The sequence below is a fragment of the Jaculus jaculus genome, chromosome 2, assembly GCF_020740685.1.
Source record: "Jaculus jaculus isolate mJacJac1 chromosome 2, mJacJac1.mat.Y.cur, whole genome shotgun sequence".
Lineage (NCBI taxonomy): Eukaryota > Metazoa > Chordata > Mammalia > Rodentia > Dipodidae > Jaculus > Jaculus jaculus.
Window position 1 is genome coordinate 50,962,595 of NC_059103.1, and position 23,239 is coordinate 50,985,833.

At 42.2% G+C, this 23,239-nt stretch overlaps 1 pseudogene; it reads left to right on the plus strand.

Moving 5' to 3' along the window:
* The first annotated feature begins 1,017 nt into the window (after positions 1-1,017).
* Positions 1,018-4,272, plus strand: LOC101617084 (annotated as a pseudogene).
* Positions 4,273-23,239: the final 18,967 nt, after the last annotated feature.

The following is a 23,239-nucleotide window of genomic DNA, read 5'->3' on the forward strand; positions in this document are numbered from 1 at the left end:
CATTGTAAAGGATGTGGGACTTGTACAATCAGTGTTTAGAACTCCAGGCATGAAACTACAGGGGAGGCTCTCTCCCCCTCTGCAGTGGGTTCTGCCAAAAAGTGTTTCTTTAGTTACGGTGTTGTCAGTTGAGATAAGATGGGCTAACATAGAAAGTTGTTTCTGTGTACTTCTCTCACCTTAATTGTTTATCTAATTCAAACTTAACTCTCTATAATAAGTTGGTGAATTTATTTATAGTGCTATGCCTAACATTGAGATAAAAATTGGGGTTAGAAAATTTAAAAGCCTCTGACCCTAACTTATGTCCTGTATTATAGTAGATTTTTAGATTGGTAATATTCCATGTGGCATAGTCTTTTATGTTGATGTAAATAACCTTATGGACCATAGCAATTACACCAATTTACCTCAGAAGGCCCTATAATAGACTAACTCTATCTATCTGGGCCCCTTTTGATGGTTCTCCAAAGCCTAAAAATCAGCAGGAGTAGAGTCTCCCCCTTTCACCATCCCACTTCTGCTTGAAAACGCCAGACTTGAATATGCCATCCATCTTCCAAAAACTTAGGGTCTCTCCACTGACATTAGGCTTGGAGGTCACCAAAATACAAACCCCATTTCCTTTGTCCCTGGTATCATCATTAAAAGAGAAAAAAAATCCATTGCCTCCTGATGAGACATCTTATCCTAAATAGAGCATAAAATATATGTGCTGGAGAGATGGCTTAGCAGTTAAGCACTTGCCTGTGAAGCCTAAGGACCTTGGCTCAAGACTCAATTCCCCAAGACCCACGTTAGCCAGATGCACAAGGGGGCACACGCATCTGGAGTTCATTTGCAGTGGCTGGAGGCCCTGGCACACCCACTCACTTTCTCTCTTTCTCTCTCTGTCGCTCTCAAATAAATAAATAAATAAAAATTTAAAAATATATGTGTGTGAGCCAGACATGCCGTGTGGTCCCCCAGTCTCCCTCAGTCACCTCCCCCAGGCATGGCCCAGGGCCTCGCCTCCCCATGGCAGCAGCTGGGCAGAGCACGCTCAACTTCATGGCTTGGCACCAAAGAACTTCTGAGGACTCAGGTTGCATTTTTTTCTTCAAACATCTAGGATCTCAGGAAGCGTAAGATGGCCGATGGTGAAGCCATTTTAAAAAGCCTCCAGTCCATTTTCCAGGAGCAGGGGATGGTGGAGTCGGTGTACACCGGGCAGGACCATGGCTATTTAGCAACCTACACAAAAATGGAAGCTTTGCCAACTTGAGAATTTATCCACATGGATTGGTATTGCTGAACCTCCAGAGTTACGACAGCAACATACAAAGCAAAGAAGAGACTGACAGTCTTTTGAACAAAATAGAAGAAAAAAATGAAAGAACTAAGTCAGGACAGTGCTGGGCAGGTGAAGCATTCACTGCCCATTGTTCAAGGAAGGGGCCACTGACAGACACTGGCCCACTGCTGATGGGCACCTGGTTGAGTATGACATCAATGACATGGTGTATGATGGCGATTCCCCTTGTCAGAACATTAAAATTCTATACTTCAAGCAATTTGGAAATATTCTCATTCTCAGTGGGGATGTTAATTTGGCAGAGAGTGACCTGGCATATACTCAGGCCATCATGAGCGGCTGGAAAGAAGATTATACCGGCAAAGATGTCCTGATTTTGGAAGGTGGAGATGGGGGCATATTATGTGAAATAGTCAAACTGAAACCAAAGATGGTCACTATGGTAGAAATTGACCAAATGGTGATTGATGGATGTGGTGGTTTGATTCAGGTGTCCCCCATAAACTTAAGTGTTCTGAATACTAGGTTCCCAGCTGATGGATATTTGGGAATTAATGCCTCCTGGAGGGAGTGTATTGTTGGGGGCGGGCATATGGGCTTTATAGCCAGTTTCCCCATGCCAGTGTTTGGCACACCCTCCTGTTGCTGTGTTCCACCTTATGTTGGCCAGGGGGTGATGTCCACCCTCTGCTCATGCCTTCGTTTTCCCCTGCCATCGTGAAGCTTCCCCTCGAGCCTGTAAGCCAAAATAAATCTCTTTTTCTCAGAAGCTACTCTTGGTTGGGTGATTTCTACCAGCAATGCGAACCTGACTGCAACAGTAAAGTGGTACCGAGGAGTGGGGTTGCTGCTAGACACCTGACTATGTGGCTTCAGCCTTTTGTAGCTGATTTTCAAGAGGAATGTGGAAGGAGTTGAAACCTTGGCCTAAGAGATGCCTTGCAGTCCTGTAAGTACAGCTTGATGGACTATTCTGGTCAGAGTTGAAAGACCTGAATGCAGTAAGAACTATGGACTGTGAGGTTTGGCTTATGAGGGTGAGAGCTTTGCCTGGACTGGGCTAGCAGTTTGTATGAAAAGCTTGCTGTAATGCCTGTGTCCTGAGAAGTTGTGCAGGGTTGCTTTGCATAGAAATGAACTGGTGTGTGCAGAGGGATATGGCACAGAAAGAAAAATCTTTGGGTGAACTCTTGCCTGTTCAGCTGCAACTGAGAGATTACAACCTTTGAGACTGGGCTAGCTGACCTGCGCTGGGGCAACAAGAAGAATATCGACTCTTTAGAAGGGGCCTGAGTGCTCAAGGAGTGTCCTGTTCTTCAAAGTCTGCTTTATTCCCCCCTGGATTAACAAATTGGCACCCTACCTGGTATTGTGGAGTATAAGAAATGCTGGAAAGAGGGTCATTGAGTTTGCAACACGGTCTTGTGTTTTGGAAATGGCCATGGGCAGTGTGAAGCAGGTTTGCTGGTTGCCTGCATAGAGACCCCATGGGGCCATGAGGATGAACCGTGGCTTGCAGTGGAGACCCAGTGGAGATGCTGGGACCATGAGATGGCTGCCGAGGAGCTGCCGGCCCCGATGAAGTTTCCCAGGACTGTGAGTAGCCTAGCTGGAGGGGCGGAATTGGAATGCCAGAGACTTGTTGCTGGTTAGAATTATCGGACTTGAAGATTTGTCACTGGCTAGAGTTGTTGGGCTTGAAGCTACAGAGTTTGATGTTTGCCCTGGTTGTTTTAAATCTTGTATTGGTTGAATGTTTCTTTGCTATGCCCAATGCCATCTTTTGCAGTGTGAATATTTATTCTGTGCCATTATGGGTTTTTTGAGGTTATATTTTGGTATTATGGCTCAGTTAAAAGATCTTGAACTATGGGGATGTATGAACATCATTGAGATTGATAAAAACTATGGGGACTTTTAAAGTAAGACTGAAAGCATTGTATTTTACATCAAGTATGGATATCAGTTTATGGGGGCCAGGGGCGGAATGTGGTGGTTTGGTTCAGGTGTCCCCCATAAACTTAGGTGTTCTGAATACTAGGTTCCCAGCTGATGGATATTTGGGAATTAACGCCTCCTGGAGGGAGTGTATTGTTGGGGGCGGGCATATGGGCTTTATAGCCAGTTTCCCCATGCCAGTGTTTGGCACACCCTCCTGTTGCTGTGTTCCATCTTATGTTGGCCAGGGGGTGATGTCCACCCTCTGCTCATGCCTTCGTTTTCCCCTGCCATCGTGAAGCTTCCCCTCGAGCCTATAAGCCAAAATAAATCTCTTTTTCCCAGAAGCTACTCTTGGTTGGGTGATTTCTACCAGCAATGCGAACCTGACTGCAACAATGGATGTAAGAAATACATGCAAAGAACATGTGGTGACGTCTTAGACAATCTAAAAGGAGACTGCTATCAGGTCCTCATAGAAGGCTGCATTCCAGTACTGAAGAGGTATGCCAAAGAAGGGAGAGAGTTTGATTATGTGATTAATGATTTGACCGCTGTTCCAATTTCTACATCACCAGAAGAAGATTCCACATGGGAATTTCTCAGACTGATTCTTGACCTTTCAAAGAAAGTATTGAAACAGGATGGAAAATATTTAGCACAGGGGAACTGTGTTAATTTGACAGAAGCCCTATCACTTTATGAAGAACAGCTTGGGCGCCTGTATTGTCCTGTGGAATTTTCAAAGGAGATTGTCTGTGTCGCTTCATATTTGGTTTTGGTTTTTGATTTTGTTTTTCAAAGCAGGGTCTCACTCTAGCCCAGGCTGACCTGGAATTCACTATGGAGTCTCGGGGTGACCTCAAACTCATGGCAATCCTCCTACCTCTGCCTCCCAAGTGCTGGGATTAAAGTCGTGCACCACCACGCCCAGTGTCCCTTCATATTTGGAATTGTGGGTATTTTACACTGTCTGGAAGAAAGCTAAGCCCTGGAGATCAGCGCCTCCTAATCACGTGTACTATGAGCAGCCTTTCTGACCGCCTTATGCTGTACATGCCATCAAGACAAGTCAGGCAACTGACTGTGAATTCCTTCAAGTTTTTCTTTCTTTTTTAATTATTATTTTTAATTTTAAAAAGCCAGTGGAAAATGTATATTTTGATGAACTAGGGTGTTAATTGTTTGAAAGTCAGCTGAAGGACAATTAGACAGCACAGCAAAGACTATGAAATGCAATGAACCCCCCCAGAATGTGATTTTTATTACTTTTTATTTCTGTGTGGGTTTTTTTTTTTTAATTTAGTTTTGTTTTGGTATTACTTGACCTTCAGGTTAGACATTTGGAGGAATGAACATCATTGTTTTGTTCTGGAGAGAAGTTCTTGATGTGTTTCTTCCCCTCTCCAAAATTTGATTTAGATTTTAAAATTTGGTGCTTTTATGACAGATAAAAAATGACTTAGCAGTACTTCAATTAAAATTACGAAAGAGAAAAAAAAAGTTGTTTAATCTCTGACTAGGATAATTGAATTATGTCCAAATGCTGAGCTTGTATGATAAAGCTTGAGAAAGGAAGAGGCATACCAGGGCCTCCAGCTGCTGCAAACAAACTCCAGGTACATGCACCACCTTGTGCATCTGGCTGACATGGGCCCTTTGTATTTGCAGGCAAGCACCTTAACCACTAAGCCATCTCTCCAGCCCCTATCAATAGGTTTCTGAAGTGTTCTACTTTTATTTATTTTCCTATTGGGTAAAACATTTGTTTGCTATAAACTTATTCTAATACAAAAAAACTGGGACTAATTATATTAAATTTCATTATTCCTATTGAATTAATTAAACTTTTTTCAGCCTAACATACATTCATTAGTACCTTTAAAACTAAGACCTTTGGATTGCTGGACCAAGTAAGTTAAAACTGAAAGCCTTTCTATATTAAGGACTTGCAAAAAACCTTTACCCTGATAACTAAACTTCAAATGTAGTTAATTTCTTAATCCCTATCATGTTTAAATTGAAAATTATTTAAGATATTCCAAATATTGCTTCAATACTAGTTTCTTATACTTCTTACCTTACCTAAACCAAATCTTCATATTTCCAGAAATTGCAATAAATTCTCTATCCAACTTAACAATTCCTTCTTCTTTACACAAAACACCTCTATTTTCTTATCTACCAAAGTATGTTACTATTTTTCAACCTTAGATATAATATTTGTGTCACCTGTAAATGTCATGTCACATTCAAGAAAATTCATATATAGATATTAACCAGATCATAATGGCTGTGATGATTAAGGTGTTGTCAACTTGATCTGTTTACAAATCCACAGAAATCCCTGCTGGGTGGGTCTCCAAGGTTGCTTCTAGGAAGGATTAACTGAAGAAGGAAGTCCTTCCCCCAGATTGAGCCCTTCCCCCAGAGTGGATGGCCCCTCTCAGAGGGGGACTTTATATAAGGAAGCTCTGGGTGAAAAGAGCCCCTTCCTTCCACTTGGCGCCGGAGCTGCTTGCTGCCTTCCAATGTAGATTGAAGACCAGCACGGACTGAGCATCAACTGAAGACCCACGTGGATCGAAACCCAGCGGCTCCTCAGGAAACCTTCAGGCCTTCAGTGCCCAATTGGGACTGCTGAGGCATCTGGCCACATGGACTGAACAGCTACCAGGTTCCTTGATTCTCAGACCTGCAACTGCTCTTTGGCCTACTGTATGCTAATTCAATAAACTCCCCTTTTAATAGAATTCATTCAAGCAGTTCTGTTCCTCTAGAGAACCCTGACTAATACAATGGCTAACAGATTTAATATGATCTAGGAGTTTCTTTCCTAATGGCTCAGATAATCATCACTTCCTGAAGAGCTGCCACCTTGCCTTTTTATAAATGCCACATGGAACTACAGCCTGCTATGTGTACCAGGAACAAAATCAAATGGAGAACCAAAAGCTGAGGATCCCATAAGCCACACCTTCTAACTAGAGCTTCAATGATGGACTGCAGCAATTGTGAAGAAATAAATGCTACCAGTCATGAGCCAATGATATTCTGGGCTATACTAGCCTTTAAAAAAAAAAAAAAAAAGATTTATTTTTATTTGAGCCAGACAGAGAGAAAGGGAGAAAGAATGGGTGTGCCAGGGCCTTTAGCCACTGCAAACGAACTCCAGACACGTGAGACCTCTTGTGCATCTTCCTTACGTGGGACCTGGAGAATTGAACCTGGGTCCTTAGGCTTCACAGGCATGCTCCTTAACTGCTACACCATCTCTTCAGCCCCTATATTAGTCTTTTTAATGGCCAATAGTATTATTTTTCTGTATATGACATGACATCTCTCTGTAACCACGTAAGATACCTGTTTCTATAAGTTAAAAAAAAAACTCACATCTCTACTCCCTTTAAGTTAAACCTATCCTCTCTCTGACATACACTTTATTCCCCTATATATATATGACAGCACTCCTCCACACCCACAGTTTAGCCTCTTCTTTGCCTCTAGTCCAACAGATTCAGTTATTCCCTCCTTGACAACAACTCTGTATTCATTGGCCCTTCTCTAGACTCCTATGTTTCCAGATGTAGATTTCTGTATCCTGACAAGACACAGGCCCTAAAGTTCTCCAAACACAGCTCCACCTTAGGAGGTCACCATGTCTTAAGGCTTCTTGATAGCCCTTCCCCCTGTTTTCTCCTTTTGTGTGTGACCAAAGATGCTAAAAGTGGCACCAGAGCTCCTCCCCTCCCTCCTCCGGCCAAATTGAGAGGAAAATATTAAGGTTTCTTGCCATGCTAGAGGACATATATCAGCTGCTTAAGAAGGACAACCAGAACTGGCCAAGGATTCCCAGCCCTGCCTCAACCCCAACCCCTGCCCCCCCCTTACTATATAGGTCTGATTTATCAAGCAATGAGTCAACTCTAAAAATAATGTACTTCATCCCATTGGTCAGCAAGAAGCAGTTCAGAGACTCTGTTCGTTGTCCCCTTTCTTTTACTTGTCCTCGGGGTCTGGAATGTAAGGGTTAACAAGTCTGGGGTCTCAGTAATCATTACAGTCATAGAAATTGGGTTGGAGGGATTGCTGAGTGGTTAAGGCATTTGCCTGCAAAGCCAAAGGACCCACTTTAGCTAGATGCCTAAGGGGGCACACGCATCTGGACTTTGCAGTGGCTAGAGGCCCTGGTGCACCCATTCTCTCCCCCACCTTCTCTCTCTCTCACTCTCTCTCTCCCTCCCTCCCTCCATACCTCCCTCCTTCTTTGTCAAATAAATAAATAATATTTTTTAAAAAAAGAAAAAGAAATTACTGGGACATGCTGGCACAGGCTTTTAGCACAGAGGAAATTCTTCTGGGTTATAAATAACATCCCAAAGCACAACCTGATAAGGTCACCTGTGGGGCGCAGGAGCCATGCAAACCCGCTATCATCAAAGAACTAGTCAAACCCTGAGTCTTGCCTGGAAAACAAGTCAACAAAAGAAATGGCCCTGTTACAATCCTTTCTCCTTCCCCTTCCCCCATTATCTGAATTGCTTGTCCTTCCTTTAAATATCCAGCTCCGATGTTTCTAGGTGCAGCAGCCTCAAACCCATGGAACAGGGCTGATGCGCCTTCACTGTTCACTTGCTGTCTAATTAAGAATAGCCCACTGTTGGGGTGGTATATCCTTTATTTACATGTCGCTCTAGTTGATTCTGCCCCAACTCTGATCTAACAGTGATTACAAAAAGTAAACGGGGGCTGGTGAAGTGGATCAGCAGTTGAAGGTGCTTACTTTCAAACCTGCCTCCTGGGTCTGATTCCCCAGTATTCACATACAGCCAGATCCACAACGTGGCACATGTATTCTGTAGTTTGTTTGTAGTAGCAAGAGGTCCTCTGTACCCCATTCTTTCCCTCTCTGTGTTAGTTGGGATGCATGTCCCCCATACACTCAAGTGTATTATTAACATTGAATTTGTGGCTTTAGCCTCTAGCAGGCAGACTACCTCTACAGTGGGGTGCCTCACTGGGACTGGGACGTGTCTGATTCCAGCCCAAAGGTAAGCAGAGCAGTCTGAGCTCTGGGGAGCCCGCTTGCTGCGGGTTTGTGCTGGCTGCTTTTTGGTGGGTGCTGGCTGGTGGTGCTTTCTCTCTCTCTGCTTGGATGTATTAATGGGAGCCAGTTTCTTCTGCTATTGATAGAACTTCTCCTGGATTGGTAAGCTTGAAAGAAATCCTTTCCTCCCATAAAAGTGTGATTGGTTGGATGTTCAGCCCAGCCATGTGAAGCTATCTAGTATACTCTCTCTTTCCTTATAAAATATATTTTATTTATTATATATTTAAATTATTTTATTATTTATATATGTACATGTATATATTATTTTTTATTTGAGAGAGAATGGATGTACCAGGACCTCTAGCCATTGCAAATGAACTCCAGATGCATGCACCACCTAGTGCATCTGGCTTATGTGGGTGCTGGGGAATCGAATCTGGGTCCTTAGGCTTCACAGGCAAGTGCCTCAACCACTAAGCTATCTCGCCAGCCCAAAAGTATATTCTTTAGAAAGTAAATGATTTTTCTTTTTTAGTGTCTGTATAGGATGCTGTATATGATGTTTATTTGTGTGTTCGGTTGTGTGAAAAATGTTCCTGCGCATGCCATGGCGTGTGTGTGTGTGTGTGTGTGTGTGTGTGTGTGTGTGTGTGTGTGTGTGGCGGTCAGAGGACAACTTTGCACTTTGGTCCTAGCCTTCCATCTGGTTTGAGGTAGGATGTCTCGTTGTTCACCACTGCATTCACCAAGCTAGCTAGCCTATGGGCTTTCAAACAATCCCTGTCAATGCCTCCCTTGTCATTGTGAATACACTAAGATTACAGATGTTCATGCTACATCATCTGGTTTTCCTGTTTGTTTTTCAAGGGAGGGTCTCACTCTACTCCAGGCTGACCTACTACTCACTCTGTAGTCCCAGGCTGGCCTCAGGCTCACAGCGATCCTCCTACCTCTACCTCCCAGATGCTGGGATTAAAAGTGTGCGCCACCACACCTGGTTTATCTGGATTTTTATGGTTCTGGGGATCCAAACTTGCCTATTCATACTTGCATGGCAAATTTATCCACTGAGCCATCCCCAGCCCTTAAATTATGTTTCTTAACAGGGGCCCCAAAGTTGTGTCAAATCCAGACCCCCATTATTGGAGCCGTCTCTTGCAAATCCTCCCATCACGGAATCTTCTCTGGTCTTGTGTGTTGCCTGAGATCTGGGAGGAGAGTGTAGACTCTGGCCAGGGAAGGAAGCTTGGAGTAGGAGGACCTGTGACCACAATTGGGCAGCAAAAGGCTATGAGCTTTGTTACAAAAGTCAAGTACAGTCTCTGTTTTCCCTTAGTAACCCAGGTACAATATGTAGTTATAATCTATAATTTATGAGTTATATCTAAGTTATAATTTATAATCTTCTTCAGGTAGGCTGTGGGGTAAATAAGCTTTTATGTGCAGACCAAAGACATCAGAGGCCAGATAAAATATTGATTTATGCAAAATTTGTTCCAAATACTAGTGTCCAACCTAAAAATAAATTGTCTTGGTACCATTAGTGGAAGTGAGTTTAAATATCTGCTATTTCAATGCCAAGCATGTGATTCCTTGAGTTGCTGATCATGGAGGTCTCTGATGCCTCCAAAACATTATAGACTTTGTTATCCACCAAAACTAGAATGTTAAACCCTATGCTTGAGTTGCAGGTCACTGAGAAGTCAAACTAGAGCAGATCTAGAGGCCTCCTCGCTGTTGACGATGGGGGAGAAAAGTCATCAATGCTCTAAGCCAACAAAGGATCCTGCAAGCTTGATAGCTAGCCAGCCAGGCCAAATGTACCAACTGGTACAATGGTGACATGTCTGTGGTGAGGAAAACTGACTGCTCCCTGACTGGATTTCAGGCCCACTCCATGGAGGGAATGCATGCCTGGGACTGAAAACCTAATGAAGGGAAGTAGTATGTCTTAGGGGGGTAACCACTACTGTGGTCTAGCTAAGTGGATATAGTATGCCCACCAAATTTCCCTCTAAGTGTTTATGTTTATGCCCATTTATTAAGGCTACTCATACTTTTAGTTAGAGAAGTTTCTCTTTTCAGGTGTGGGTGACCACTGGGGAGGCTCAGAACTCATCAAAGTGCTAAGAAGAGACAGTGTCACTGAGACATCTCTATCACATTCTCCAAGTCTCGTGGACCACCATGGAAAAGGTACCAGAAAAAGATGTAAGAGCCAAAGGAAGGAGAGGGACTACTTTGTAATAGTGCTTTCCAGATACAAAGTGGCTGTGGCCTCACAGTGAATAATGCTACCCACACAAGACCTGACTAACAGGAGGGAGAAAACTAATGACATCGAAATGTAAGAGAAACTAGTTGGAGAGAAGAAGGGATTTAGTGGAGAGAGGGATTCAGAGGGGCAAGATAGGGTATTGGAGGGCATTATGATTGTGGTATTTGTACATATACATATAGGTTGTTAAAAATAAGTAAATAAATCAATATCTGCTTTCTCCAGCATTTCAAAATTGGCTCTGAATTGAGTTGTACTTCTGTGTCCTGAAATCCTGCCTCTGTTGTGACATTTCCTACCTTGAATTATAGTTTTTGTATATATTATACCCATGCGAGGGCTGGAGAGATGGCTTAACAGTTAAGTCATTTGCCTGCAAAGCCAAAGGACCCAAGTTCTATTCCCCAGGAACCATGTTAGTCAGATGCACAAGGGGGCACACATGTCTGGAGTTTGTTTACAGTGGCTAGAAGCCCTGGTGCACCCATTCTCTCTCTCCCTCTTTCTCTGTCAAATTAATTAATTAGTTAATTAATTAAAATAAAATATTTTTTAAGGGGGCTGGAGAGATGGTTTAGCAGTTAAGCACTTGCCTGTGAAGCCTAAGGACCCCGTTTCGAGGCTCAATTCCCCAGAGCCCATGTTAGCCAGATGCACAAAGGGGCACGCACATCTGGAGTTCGTTTGCAGTGGCTGGAGGCCCTGGTGCGCCCATTCCCTCTCTCTCTCTCTCTCTCTCTCTCCCTCTTTCTCTCTCTGTCTGTCAATTTCAAATAAATAAAATAAGCAAAAAAATTAAAAATTTTTTTTTTAAAAAAAAGAATTTATTAGATTGAATCTCCAACTCACAGGCTACACTGATGGAACTTTTTGACTTCTGTGGTTATAGGAGCCAGACAAGTGGAAAATGTGATTTAGTCCATGAAACAAGCAGCTTCAAAACCAGGGAATCCAATGGTTCAACCCCCAGTCAAAGGCCCAAGGCTTTAAATCCCTCCCAAAGGAAACTGGTGCAAAAGTAGCTTGAAGAGTCTGAAGACCAAAGGTATAGTAGGAGGGACCAAGATCTGTTCCCAAAGAAAGAGAAGACTGGAGGGATGGCTCAGCAGTTAAGGTACTTACCTGCAAAGCCTACCAACCCAAGTTTGATTCCCCAGTACCCATATAAAGCCAGATGCCCAGTGACACATGCATCTTGGGTTCCTTTGTGACAGCTAGAGGCTCTGGCATGCCTGTTCTCTCTCTGTCTCTCTTCTTCCTGTCTCTGCTTGCAAACAAATATTTTAAAAAATACCGGAGGCTTTGGGGACATTTACATTCAAAGCACCACACACAGCAAGCACCTTACTGGCCATGTCCCCAGTCATTCCCACACCACGTCTAGCTTTTACATTGAGCTGTCCACTCAGTTTTATGGGGTCTCACTTTCCTCATCTGCAAACTTAAGGGCTGGCTTTGTGGTAATATAGCAACATTGACCCAAATATGACCTTGTTGTGATGGGACCCCTGCATAGCACTTCTCAAAAACAGACAAAGCTGTATGTGTCTATTCTATGTGGCACTGTTGCAAGGTTTATTGTTCTAATTAGATTTCTCAGGAACTTTTTTTTTTTTTTTTTTTTTGAAGTAGTGTCTCGCTCAAGCCCAGGCTGACCTGGAATTCACTATGTAGTCTCAGGCTGGCCTTGAACTCACTGCAATCCTCCTACCTCTGCCTCTGGAGTGCTGGGATTACAGGAGTGTATCACCATATCTGGCTTTTCTCAGGAACTTTCAATAGGTTTCTGATGTGTAATCCTGGAACCCTATGAATGATATTTAAGCTGGATAGTTGTTTATCTAGTGCTTATCTTATTATTAAAAATGCATGGGGGCTGGAGAGATGGCTAAGCGGTTAAATCACTTGCCTGCAAAGCCTAAGGACCCAGGTTTGATTCTCCAGGTCCCACATAAACCAGATGCACGTGGTGGCGCATGCATCTGGAGTTTGTTTGCAGTGGCTGGAGGCCCTGACACACCTATTCTCTCTTTCTCGCTCCCTCTTTCTCTCTCAAATACATATATAAAAAGAAAACAAAGTTTTTAAAAATGCATGGAGTTTCTTTGTAACAAGTGCCATTATAGATCAGAGCCTTCTGATGGTGGCATGATCCTAGAGTGACTCAGCTTTGTGGTAATAAGTGCTCTGAGCACCTTGCTTAGACTCCAAAACCATAGTGATTATTAACCAACTGTTAGTAAGGCATGGAAGGGAAGTTAACCTTACTAACTCATTTCAGGCCTGTGGGAATGAAAAAGTTCAGAGTATCTATTCCCTACAAGTACCAATGCCTTATGTGTGGTGGTTAATTTGGAGTATTTCCTTCACTGGATTGAGTGATACTTAGAGAATAGGTATATTGGGCAGAGGAGATGGCTCAGTGATTAAAAGTGCTTGCCTGAGCCAGGCATAGTGGTATACACCTTTAATCCCAGCATTGGGGAGGCAGAGGTAGCAGAACAACTACAAGTTCGAAGCCAGTCTTAGGCTGCGGGTGAATTCCAGGTCAGCCTGGTTGACCCCACCTTGCAAACAACAACAGGACTGGAGAAATGGCTTAGCAGTTAAGGTGCTTGCCTGAAAAGCCAAAGGACCCATGTTCAATCTCCAGGACTCACACTCATGTAAGCCAGATGTACAATATGGCACATTGTGATAGTTAAGGTGTTGTCAACTTGATCTGTTTAGTAATCCACAGACTGCTTCTAGGAAGGATCAACTAAAGGAGGAGGTCTTTCTCCCAGGGTGAGCCCTTCCCCCAGAGTGGGTGGTCCCGCTCAGAGAGGGACTTGATATAAGGAAGCTCTGGGTAGAAGAGTTCCCTTTTTTCCCCTCCTTCCTTCCACTTGGCTGCCGGAGCTGCTCGCTACCTTCTAGCGTGGATTGAAGACCAGTGCGGACTAAAGTCCAACATCAACTGAAGACCCACGTGGATCGAAACCCAGCGGCTCCTCAGGAAGCCTCCAGGCTTCCCGGCACCATCTGCAATGCCTGATCGGGACTGCTGAGGCATCTGGCCACGTGGACTGAGCAGCTACTAGGTTCGGTGATTCTCGGGCCTGCAACTGCTATTGGACTACTGTAAGCTAATCCAATAAATTCCCTTTTTAAAATAATTCATCCTAGTAATTCTGTTCCTCTAGAGAACCCTGACTAATACACACATGCATCTAGAGTTCATTTGCAGCAGCTGGAGGCTCTGACACACCCATTTTCTATCTCTCTCAAATAAATAAATAAAATATTTAAAATAACAACAAAATTACTTTTATTATGATATAAAATGTTCATTATAGGGAGCTGAACCCAGGCAATCAGGCTTTTCAAACAAGTGCCTTTAACCATTGAGCGATTTTTCCATGCCTAAAAATATTTTCTTAATAGTTGTTTTTATTTATTTATTTGAGAAAGACAGACAGACAATGGGTGTGCCAGGGCCTGTAGCAACTGCAAACAAACTCCAGAAGCCTGTACCACCATGTGCACCTGGCATACATGGGACCTGGAGAATCAAACCTGGGTCCTTAGGCTTTGCAGGCATGCACCTTAACCACTAACCCATCTCTCCAGCCCTAAAATAAAATATTTTTAAAAGGAAATGATATATTATTATTTCAGGGTGTGTCTGTGAGAGTGATTCCCGAGGGAACTGTTGTGGACCAGTGAACTGAGTGGAAAAAGCCTCCTCAAATATAGGTGAGCACCATGCCATGACGTGGAGGCAAAAGAAAGCAGAGTAGAAGAAACTAGAAGGGAGAAACATGCCCCTCTCCCTCTATGTCTCCCTCCCTTAAGTTGATAATTAGGGTGGTGGCACTTGCATGTAATCCAAGGCAGAGACAGGTTGACTACTGGGCCCGGCTGGGCAGGTTTCTCTTTGGTCTACACACACACACACACACACACACACACACACATACACACACACCCATGCACACTCACATACATACATACAAAATGCTAAGCAAGGCTTAGAGGAAAGGAGAGCTAAAGGAAGTGCAGTCCCATCATACTTCTCATGCTCCTGGAGATTAAAGGCCTTGATAGCATGAGAATAAGACAGATTTTGTTAAGAGCTGAGTTCTTCCTCTTGCTAAATATATCCTTCAACTAGCTATTTCTTCTTCCCAAGGTCACACTTTTTTTCTCCCCAGTTTTCAGTCTCTGGAGGTAGTATGTACTTCTTCCCAGAATTGCTGTGGGCATGAAATGTAATATGCATAAACTCTGAGATACAAGAAATTCAATAAAAGATATCCCTGTTCCTCCACATCCACATTCCAAATGGGGTCCGACATCATAGAACATTCAGGTTTGTGTTTTACATTAGGTTTTAGCCTGGGAGAAGTTTGGGTTGTAGCTTTTTTTTTTTTTTTTAATTTAATGTGATGGATGGCCCCAGAATCACCTCTGTGCATTTGCCAAGGTGTCTTTTGTCAGGCCAAAAATATGACTACAAATGGCTCCCATGGCCTCCCCTTCCTTTGTCCATCCTTTCTAGTCTGGCTGTTTGTTGCCAACTCTGAGCTAAGTCACATTTGCCTTTCAGACAAGAAACAGAGGAGCACCAATGTTGTCCATCACATAATCCGCTCTGGACTTTGAGATTCCCCCAGCACTGTGACTCTCGGCATGGCTTTGTGGCCTGCAGCATGTGGCTCCTGACAGACTGCCGTTTCTGGGCATGCACTTAGTGCCAAGCATTCACACTGTCATGACTGGCAAAGACTCAATGGGGCATAAAAGATGCCTCAGGGAACTTTTACAGTCTCTTATCTCAGTTATTTGTGCAACTGGAATAGCTAAGAGCTATTAACAATTATACAAAGAACTATTATCAACCTAAGTTTTTAATTAAGGAACAAAGATGTTAAAGCAAGCGCAGCAGGTCAAAGAAAAAAATAGAGAGAGAGGAAAACCAGAAAGGATCATTGTCAATGCCAAAAAAGTATCAAATGTTTTCAAGGCACAAAAGTCAATATTCTTTTACATAGGCTATTAATGGTTTGTTTGTGGTGTCCCAGGTAACAACATGTTGGTGCTAGTCCACATTATCTGTGCGTGCCTAGGTTTTATTTTACAGAAATGGAGACTATCATATCTTATCTAATTCCTTGATCTGTTATTTGAGAGAATCTCTTATTAAGAACTCCCATTTTTGAGCATTCCAGAAGATGATAACCTTGAAATTACCCAAATGACTACCAACAGGTACAGTTCTGCCATTATTGGCCCCAAATTCTGGAAGCAGACGTTAGGAACAAGTCAGTGAAAAATAGTACTCATTTGTGTGAGAAAGGACACTGAGTACTTGGTGCCTGTAGGATCTTTATGACTTCAGTTTTTTAATCAGCGAAATGCTTTATTTTGTGAAGTGAATTGTCAGGAGACCCAGAGTGAGTTTTCAAGAGCTGCATCCATCAACAATTTAGGATAAAAAGAAGTGTGAAAGCTGGGTGTGGGGCGCATGCCTTTCATCTCAGCACCTTGGAGACTAAGGTAGGAGGATTGTCATGACTTTGAGGCTACCTGGGCAATAGAGTGAGTCCCAGGTTATCCTGAGCTACAGCAAGAACCTGCTTCAGAAAAATAAAAAAACAATTAAAACACTATGAGAAGAGAACTGTGAAAGACAAGAGATTTCCTCAAACACCTGAGACTTTGGGTAAGTAAAAATATAACAAGCAAATATATTATTATCCTCCTAAATTGTTTAAAAATTATAAAGAAAGTCTTATTACCTGCTGATTTACAATGAATACATAATTATCTGAGTGATTATTAGACTTCTATGCATAATTGCCCCCACAACTATATGTCAATTTAAAGGAGAAAGTAGTTGTTTCTTCCTAACAGGCAACATTCATCATACTTACTAATAAGAATACTTGCTTTATAGACACATTTTAACATGTATCTTATCAAAGGGACAATGATACATTTTACTATGAGTTGAATTCAGCACGGATGTTAAAAGAGAAAGAGTTTCAATTTCTTCATACAAAGACTTTTTTAATGTGTTCATATACAGTGGCACATACTTGCAATCCTAGCACTCAGGAAGCTGAGGCAGGGGATCTCAAGTTCAGATCAGCCTGGACTACAAAATGAGACTTGTCTCAAAAAAAATAAAATAAAATAAAATAAACAGGTACTAAGGAAGGAAGGGAGACGGGAAGGAGGAGGAGAGAGTGGAGAAATAAAAGACGAGAGGACCAGCAGTGGGAAAGTAGGCTAGTTTGATAAGGCACTAAGATGAAATGCTCCCTTTTTAAAAATTTTATTTATCTATTTGTAAGCAGGGGAGAGAAAGAGTGAGAGAAAATAAGTGTATCAGGGCCTCTTGCCACTAAAAATGAATTCTAGATGTGTGTGCCACTTTGCACATCTGGCTTTGTGTGGGTACTGGGGAACTGAGCCCAGGCAGAAAGAGAATGAAAGAGTGGGCACACCAGGGCATCCAGCCACTGCAAATAAACTCCAGATGCATATGCCACCTTGTGCTTACATGGGTCCTAGAGAATCAAACCTGGGTCCTTTGGCTTTGCAGGCAAGCGCCTTAACCACTAAGCCATCGCTCCAGCCCCCCTCCCCCTTTTTATAGAGGTAGTGTCTCTCTCTAACCCAGGCTGACCTGGAATGTACTAAGTAGTCTCAAGCTGGCCTTAAAATCACAGCGATCCTGCTGCCTTTGCCTCCCGAGTGCTGGGATTAACGGCATGTACCACCACACCAGGTTGAAATGCCTCTTTTAAAAAAAAAAAAAATATATATATATATATATTTATTTATTTATTTGAGACACAGAAAGAGATAGGGAGAATGGGCATTCCAGGGCCTCCAGCCACTGCAAACAAACTCCAGACGCATGTTGCCACCACCTTGCGCACCTGGTGTACGTGGGTCCTAGGGAATCAAAGCTGAGTTCTTTGGCTTTAAAGACAAGCACCTTAACTGCTAAGCCATCCCTCCATCCCTGAACTGTCCTCTTTTTTGTTTGTTTGTTTTGGTTTCGTTTTTTGAGGTAGGGTCACACTAAAGCCCAGGCTGTCCTGTAATTCACTATGTATTTTCAGGGTGGCCTCAAACTCATGGTGATCCTCTTACCTCTGCCTCCCAAATGCTGGGATTAAAGGCATGCACCACCATGCCCAGCTCTGAAATTCCCTCTTAATGCCCTTTTAGAATTAAAGCTTTATTGAAAGAGTTGTAACACCATGCAAGTTTCATGGTGGAGTCTCAAAGACAGAGAGGGGAGAAAGAGAAAGACTAGAAATCCAAAACTTCTTATAAGTTTTGAGGAGAGGGAAATTTCTATTCTCCAAGTAATTACCATACATACTAGGAGCTACAGAGGCACTAGAAAGGAGTCAAGGCCATAACTTTGGTGGCCTTAAGTGTCCCTAGCAACAAAGATTTGTTTCCCCATTTTGCTTTGGTCTACTGCAATTTGGTAACAGGGGTACTTTTTTTAAAAATAATTTTAGGGCTGGAGGGATGGCTTAGCAGTTAAGGCTCTTGCCTGAAATGCCAAAGGACCCAGGTTCGATTCCCCAGGACCCATATAAGCCAGATGCACAAAGTGGTGCATGCATCTGGAGTTTGTTTGCACAGGCTAGAGGCCCTGATGTGCCCAATGTGTGTGTGTGTGTGTGTGTGTGTATAATCATCTGTCTCACACACAAAAATAAAAAAAAAATTAAATAATAAAAAATGATTTTATTTATTTATTTGTCAGTAGAGAGATAAAGAATGAGAATGGGTGTGCCAGGTCCTCCTGCTACTGCAAATGAACAGACATATGTGCCAGTTTTTGCATCTGGCTTTACATGGGTATTGGGAATTGAACCCAGGCCTCAGGCTTTGCAAGTAAGCAACCTTAACTACTGAGTCATCGCTCAAGTCTCAGGGGGCCTCTTAAAACGACCACATCTATGTTTTAAAGGAAGGAAGAAAGGTTGTTTGTTTTTCAATAGATTTGACTTTAAAGACAGACAGAAAACCTACTTGACTGTAATAGTGGAATTTCATCTGATTCCTGAAAATTTCCTATATGTAATTTATATTAAAATTTTTGCACATTTAATTTTCAATCTCCTTAGATAAGTATAGAAACCAGTGACTGGAGAGAGGTTACGCCATGCTGGGAACCTTTAGTACATCCTCCCCAGTCCTCAGTGTTGCTGTAGGCACGGCAGGCACTGCCTCAGTCATGTTATTTTACTACTAGGTGTATCAGAGAAAAGTCACAAGCTTCTGTCTACCAAGTTCCAATGACTCTGTCACAAAACAATAGGTTTAGGAAATGGACTTTGTCACTGCCATAATATTATCAAAATTTATCTGAAGAACTAAATAGTTTTGCTAATCGAAACCAAAAGCTTTCATGTATCCTGATGTTATAACTTGGACAATGAGTACTATAAGATAAATATAGCCACAATCATAATCAAGTATAATACACAAATAGAGAAACTATTCCTAGAAGTTTGAAGATTATTTCTTTTTCTTCGTTTATTTCCCCACTTTCAGTACTGGGGATTGAACTTCATGCCTACTAGGCAAGTATTCTATCACTGTGAGCAAAACTCTAACCTTTTATTATTTTTAAAAACTTTTTATTTTGAGACAGGTCCCTTTAAGTTGGCTAGGCCATGTGGTGGCTTGAATGAAATGTCCCCCATAAACTCATATGTCTTGGATACTTGGTCCCCAGGTGATAGCAATTAGGGAAGACTGTGGTGCCTTTGGGAGATGAAGCCTTGCTGTTACTGGGGATGGGCTTTAGGGTGACACAATCCAGCTCCAGCCCAGTAGATAATGACTTGCTCCCTGTTGCTGTGGAGAAGCGATGTCCAGCTGCCTGCTCTACCATGTCATGACAAAACTTCCCCTTTAAACCTTAAGCCTAAAATAAACCTTTTCCTTCCATAAGCTGCTTCTGGCTTTATGTTTTCTCCCAGCAATGAGAAAGTAATTGCTATAGGCTGGCCTTGAATTCATTCTGTAATCCAGGCAACACTTGAATTTGTAATCCTCCTGCCTCTTGGTAGCTGGGATTACAGGTTTGTACTGGAATATCTTCTTTATTTTTAAAAATGATATTTCCCAGTGTGATGTTTGCTCCAATGATAATATTTTATCAGGGTCTTAATGATGAAACTATTTAGGTATATCAACATTCTTGCTTATGGTTTATAAAATATGGCTCTGGCTTTGGCTTTGAGAGAATTGATGGAAGAAAAATCTAGTAGGTATGTGAAAGACATCCCAAATCCCTGAAAGGGACTTTTTCTCCTTCTTTGTTCCTTATGTTATCTTTTAAAAAATAATTTTTTATTTATTTTTGAGAGAGAAAGAGAGGGAGAATGGACACTCCAGGACCTCTAGCCACTGCAAACTCCAGAAGTACATGCCACCTTGTGCATCTGGCTTTATGTGGATACTTTGGAATCAAACCTGGGTCATTAGGGCTGGAGAGAGAGGCTTAGCAGTTAAGGCACTTGTCTGCGAAGACTAAGGACCCAGGCTTGGTTCTCCAGATCCCACGTAAGCCAGAGACACATGGTGATGCATGAATCTGGAGATTGTTTGCAGTGACTAAAAGCCCCAGCATTCCCATTTTCTCTCTCTTTAAAATAAATAAATAAAAATAAAAATTTAAATAAAATAAATAAAAATTTTAAATAACTAAATTTTTTAAATATTGATTAAAAAAAAAACCTGGGTCATTAGTCATTGCAGGTAAGTGCCTTAATTGCTGAACAATCTCTCCAGCCCCGGGTTATCTTTATGTAAGTGTATAAACATATGGGCAAGTATCCCAGCAACCACAATGTGCATGCCAGTGAGAAGTTATTCCAGTGCATTCCTCAGCCATCACACTTCCCTGAGCATCAGGAGCTTGGCACACTGTTCCCTTTTGTAAATGTGAAAGTGGTGAGAGTCTCTCTTCCTTGAATTTAACTAAGTGTATAAGTGGGAGAAGAACAAGCACTTTACCCATAAACTCCATGGCTTCCCCCAGATATGACTCCTTTATGGTTGTAAGAGCAGAGTTGCTCATGGATATTTCTGAATGATCAAAATTGGAAATAGTCCTACAGTTTACGCAAAGGCACATAGGAGCATCTAGCTAATTGGTGATGGATAGACAAAATTGATCCCTACTCAAGTATCAAAGTGCCAGGTTTTGGTTTAAGTATTTCGTTAGCATATATTACTCATATTAAGGGGTTTAATTAGAACATTTTCATATAGATGCATAACATATTTCAATCACATGCATCTACCCCATTACCTTCTCTTGTTCCTCTTCCACTCTCACTAACCCTTTGTTGCAGTCAGGTTTGCACTGCTGGCATAAAACACCAGACCAAGAGCAGCTTGTGGGGGAAAAGGGTGGATTTTGGCTTACAGACTCAAGGGGAAACTCCATGATGGCAGGGGAGAATGATGGCATGAGCAGAGAGTGGACATCAACCCCTGGCCAACATCAGGTAGACAACAGCAACAGCAGAGTGTGCCAAACACTGGCAAGGGGAAGCTGGCTATAATACCCATAAGCCCATCCCTAACCATACAATGCCCAGGAGGCTTTCATTCTCAAATTGCCTTCAGCTGGGGACTTAGCAGTCAGAACGCCTAAGTTTATGGGGGACACGTGAATCAAACTGCCACACCCTCCTTCCCAATTCACCCCCTTTCTACTTTCCTGTCTTACCTTTTGTCACTCAATGAATTTCATTACGGTTATTTACAGAAGGATGGGCACCTTTCCAGTGGTAACATTCTGGAGAAACTGGTAACTGTATAAATCCTCAGGGAGAGGTAGGGCCCATCCCATGACAAGGTGTTAACAACACAGATCTTCTGCAGATCTTGGTCATGTAATCACAGCTGCTATGAGTTTAGTTGTGCAGTAGCTGCATAAATAGCCGGAAGTCAGCACTGCACACCACTGCCCCCCTTTCTTCGGCTCTTAACATTCTTTCAGCCTCTTCTTAAATTATGTTTCCTGAGCCTTAAAGGAAGTGATACAGGTGTCCTATTTAATGCTGAACATTCAACAATGGCTTACTTTGGGCACTTTGACTTGTATTGAGTCTCTACGGTCACCACTGACCACCACAAAAAGAAGTTTCTGTGAGTTGGAGAGATGTCTCAGTGGTTAAGGCATTTGCCTGCAGAGCAATCAGAAAGTCACTAATTACCCCTGTAACAGACATACCACTAGTGCATCACTGGTCTCATCTTGCCTGTATGGCTAAAATGGAAGGTTTTTTAAAATTTTTTTAATTTATTTATTTGAGAGTGACAGAGAGAGGGAGAAAGAGGGAGAGAGAGAGAAAGAGAGAGTGGGCACACCGGGGCTTCCAGCCACTGCAAACGAACTCCAGACACATGTGCCCCCTTGTGCATCTGGCTAACATGGGTCCTGGGGAATCGAGCCTCGAACCAGGGTCCCTAGGCTTCACAGGCAAGCACTTAACTGCTAAGCCATTTCTCCAGTCCCTGGAAGTTTTAACATATTAAGTTTGTGAGGTATTTATATTTTCATTGAGAATGTTAGAAACTTAAACTCCCCTCAAAAGTAAAAGGTATATAATCCAAATGGTGATGTGTTAGGTATATGATACCCTAAAATGATGATCAGAGAGAGATTTTAGGAAAGGCAGTCCACCTACACCCAATGCAATTGCCCCCTAATAGGCCTTAGAGCTGGTTCCACTGAGGAGTCTCATTAGAAACAGTCAAATTATCAGAGTTTAATATGACATTCCATCCATATGAAACTGTCCATGCCAATATATTTGTACATTCTCTTCATATTTTATTTAATAATGGATACTTCAATAAATCTGATCTCTCAATGTCCAGGCAAGAACTGAAATGTTTCAGATTGCTCTCAGATGGACTTTCTTCTATGCATGTGGGTCAATGCCAAATTCCATCATAGAAAATGTATATGTGATGTGCTAATCATATTTTCCAGTTGTACTTTCTGTATCTGTTCAGTTCCATCATTACAAATTCAGTTATTCATTAATATTTCCTGGTCCCCAACCTCAGCCAAACATTGCCCTAGTTGCCAAGGCTATGATAGTAAAAGAACAGAAAGGGCCTTGTTCTCATGGTTCTATAGTATCATGAAAAACAAAGAACTTACTTAATCTCTTTATATATATGTCTGTGTTGAGAAAGGCCAGAGGTCACCACTGGGTGTCTTCAATTATTCTCTGCCTTATTTTTGAGAGAGGGCCTCTCACTGAACCTAAAGCTCGCCCATTTGGCTAGATTATCTGACCAGCAAGCCCCAGGGATTCTCCTGTCTCCACCTCTCCAAAGTTAGGATCTTAGGTGCAGCATTCTACATGGCAGCTGGGCATCTGAACTTAGGTCCTTATGCTTATGCACTTATGCACCAACTAAGTCATCTTTCCAGCTCCTTGAGGATAAATATTACATAGAAATTTATGGGAAGGACACCAACAATATTAAATGGTTTTTAGATGGTTGAAAAGCTGTGACTTCAAGTGGCTGAATGAAATGAGTAGCAGTTACTTTTGTATAACTACAGAATACAAGCCATATTATCAATTGATTTTAAAGCACCATGATGGCTAATTTTATGTTA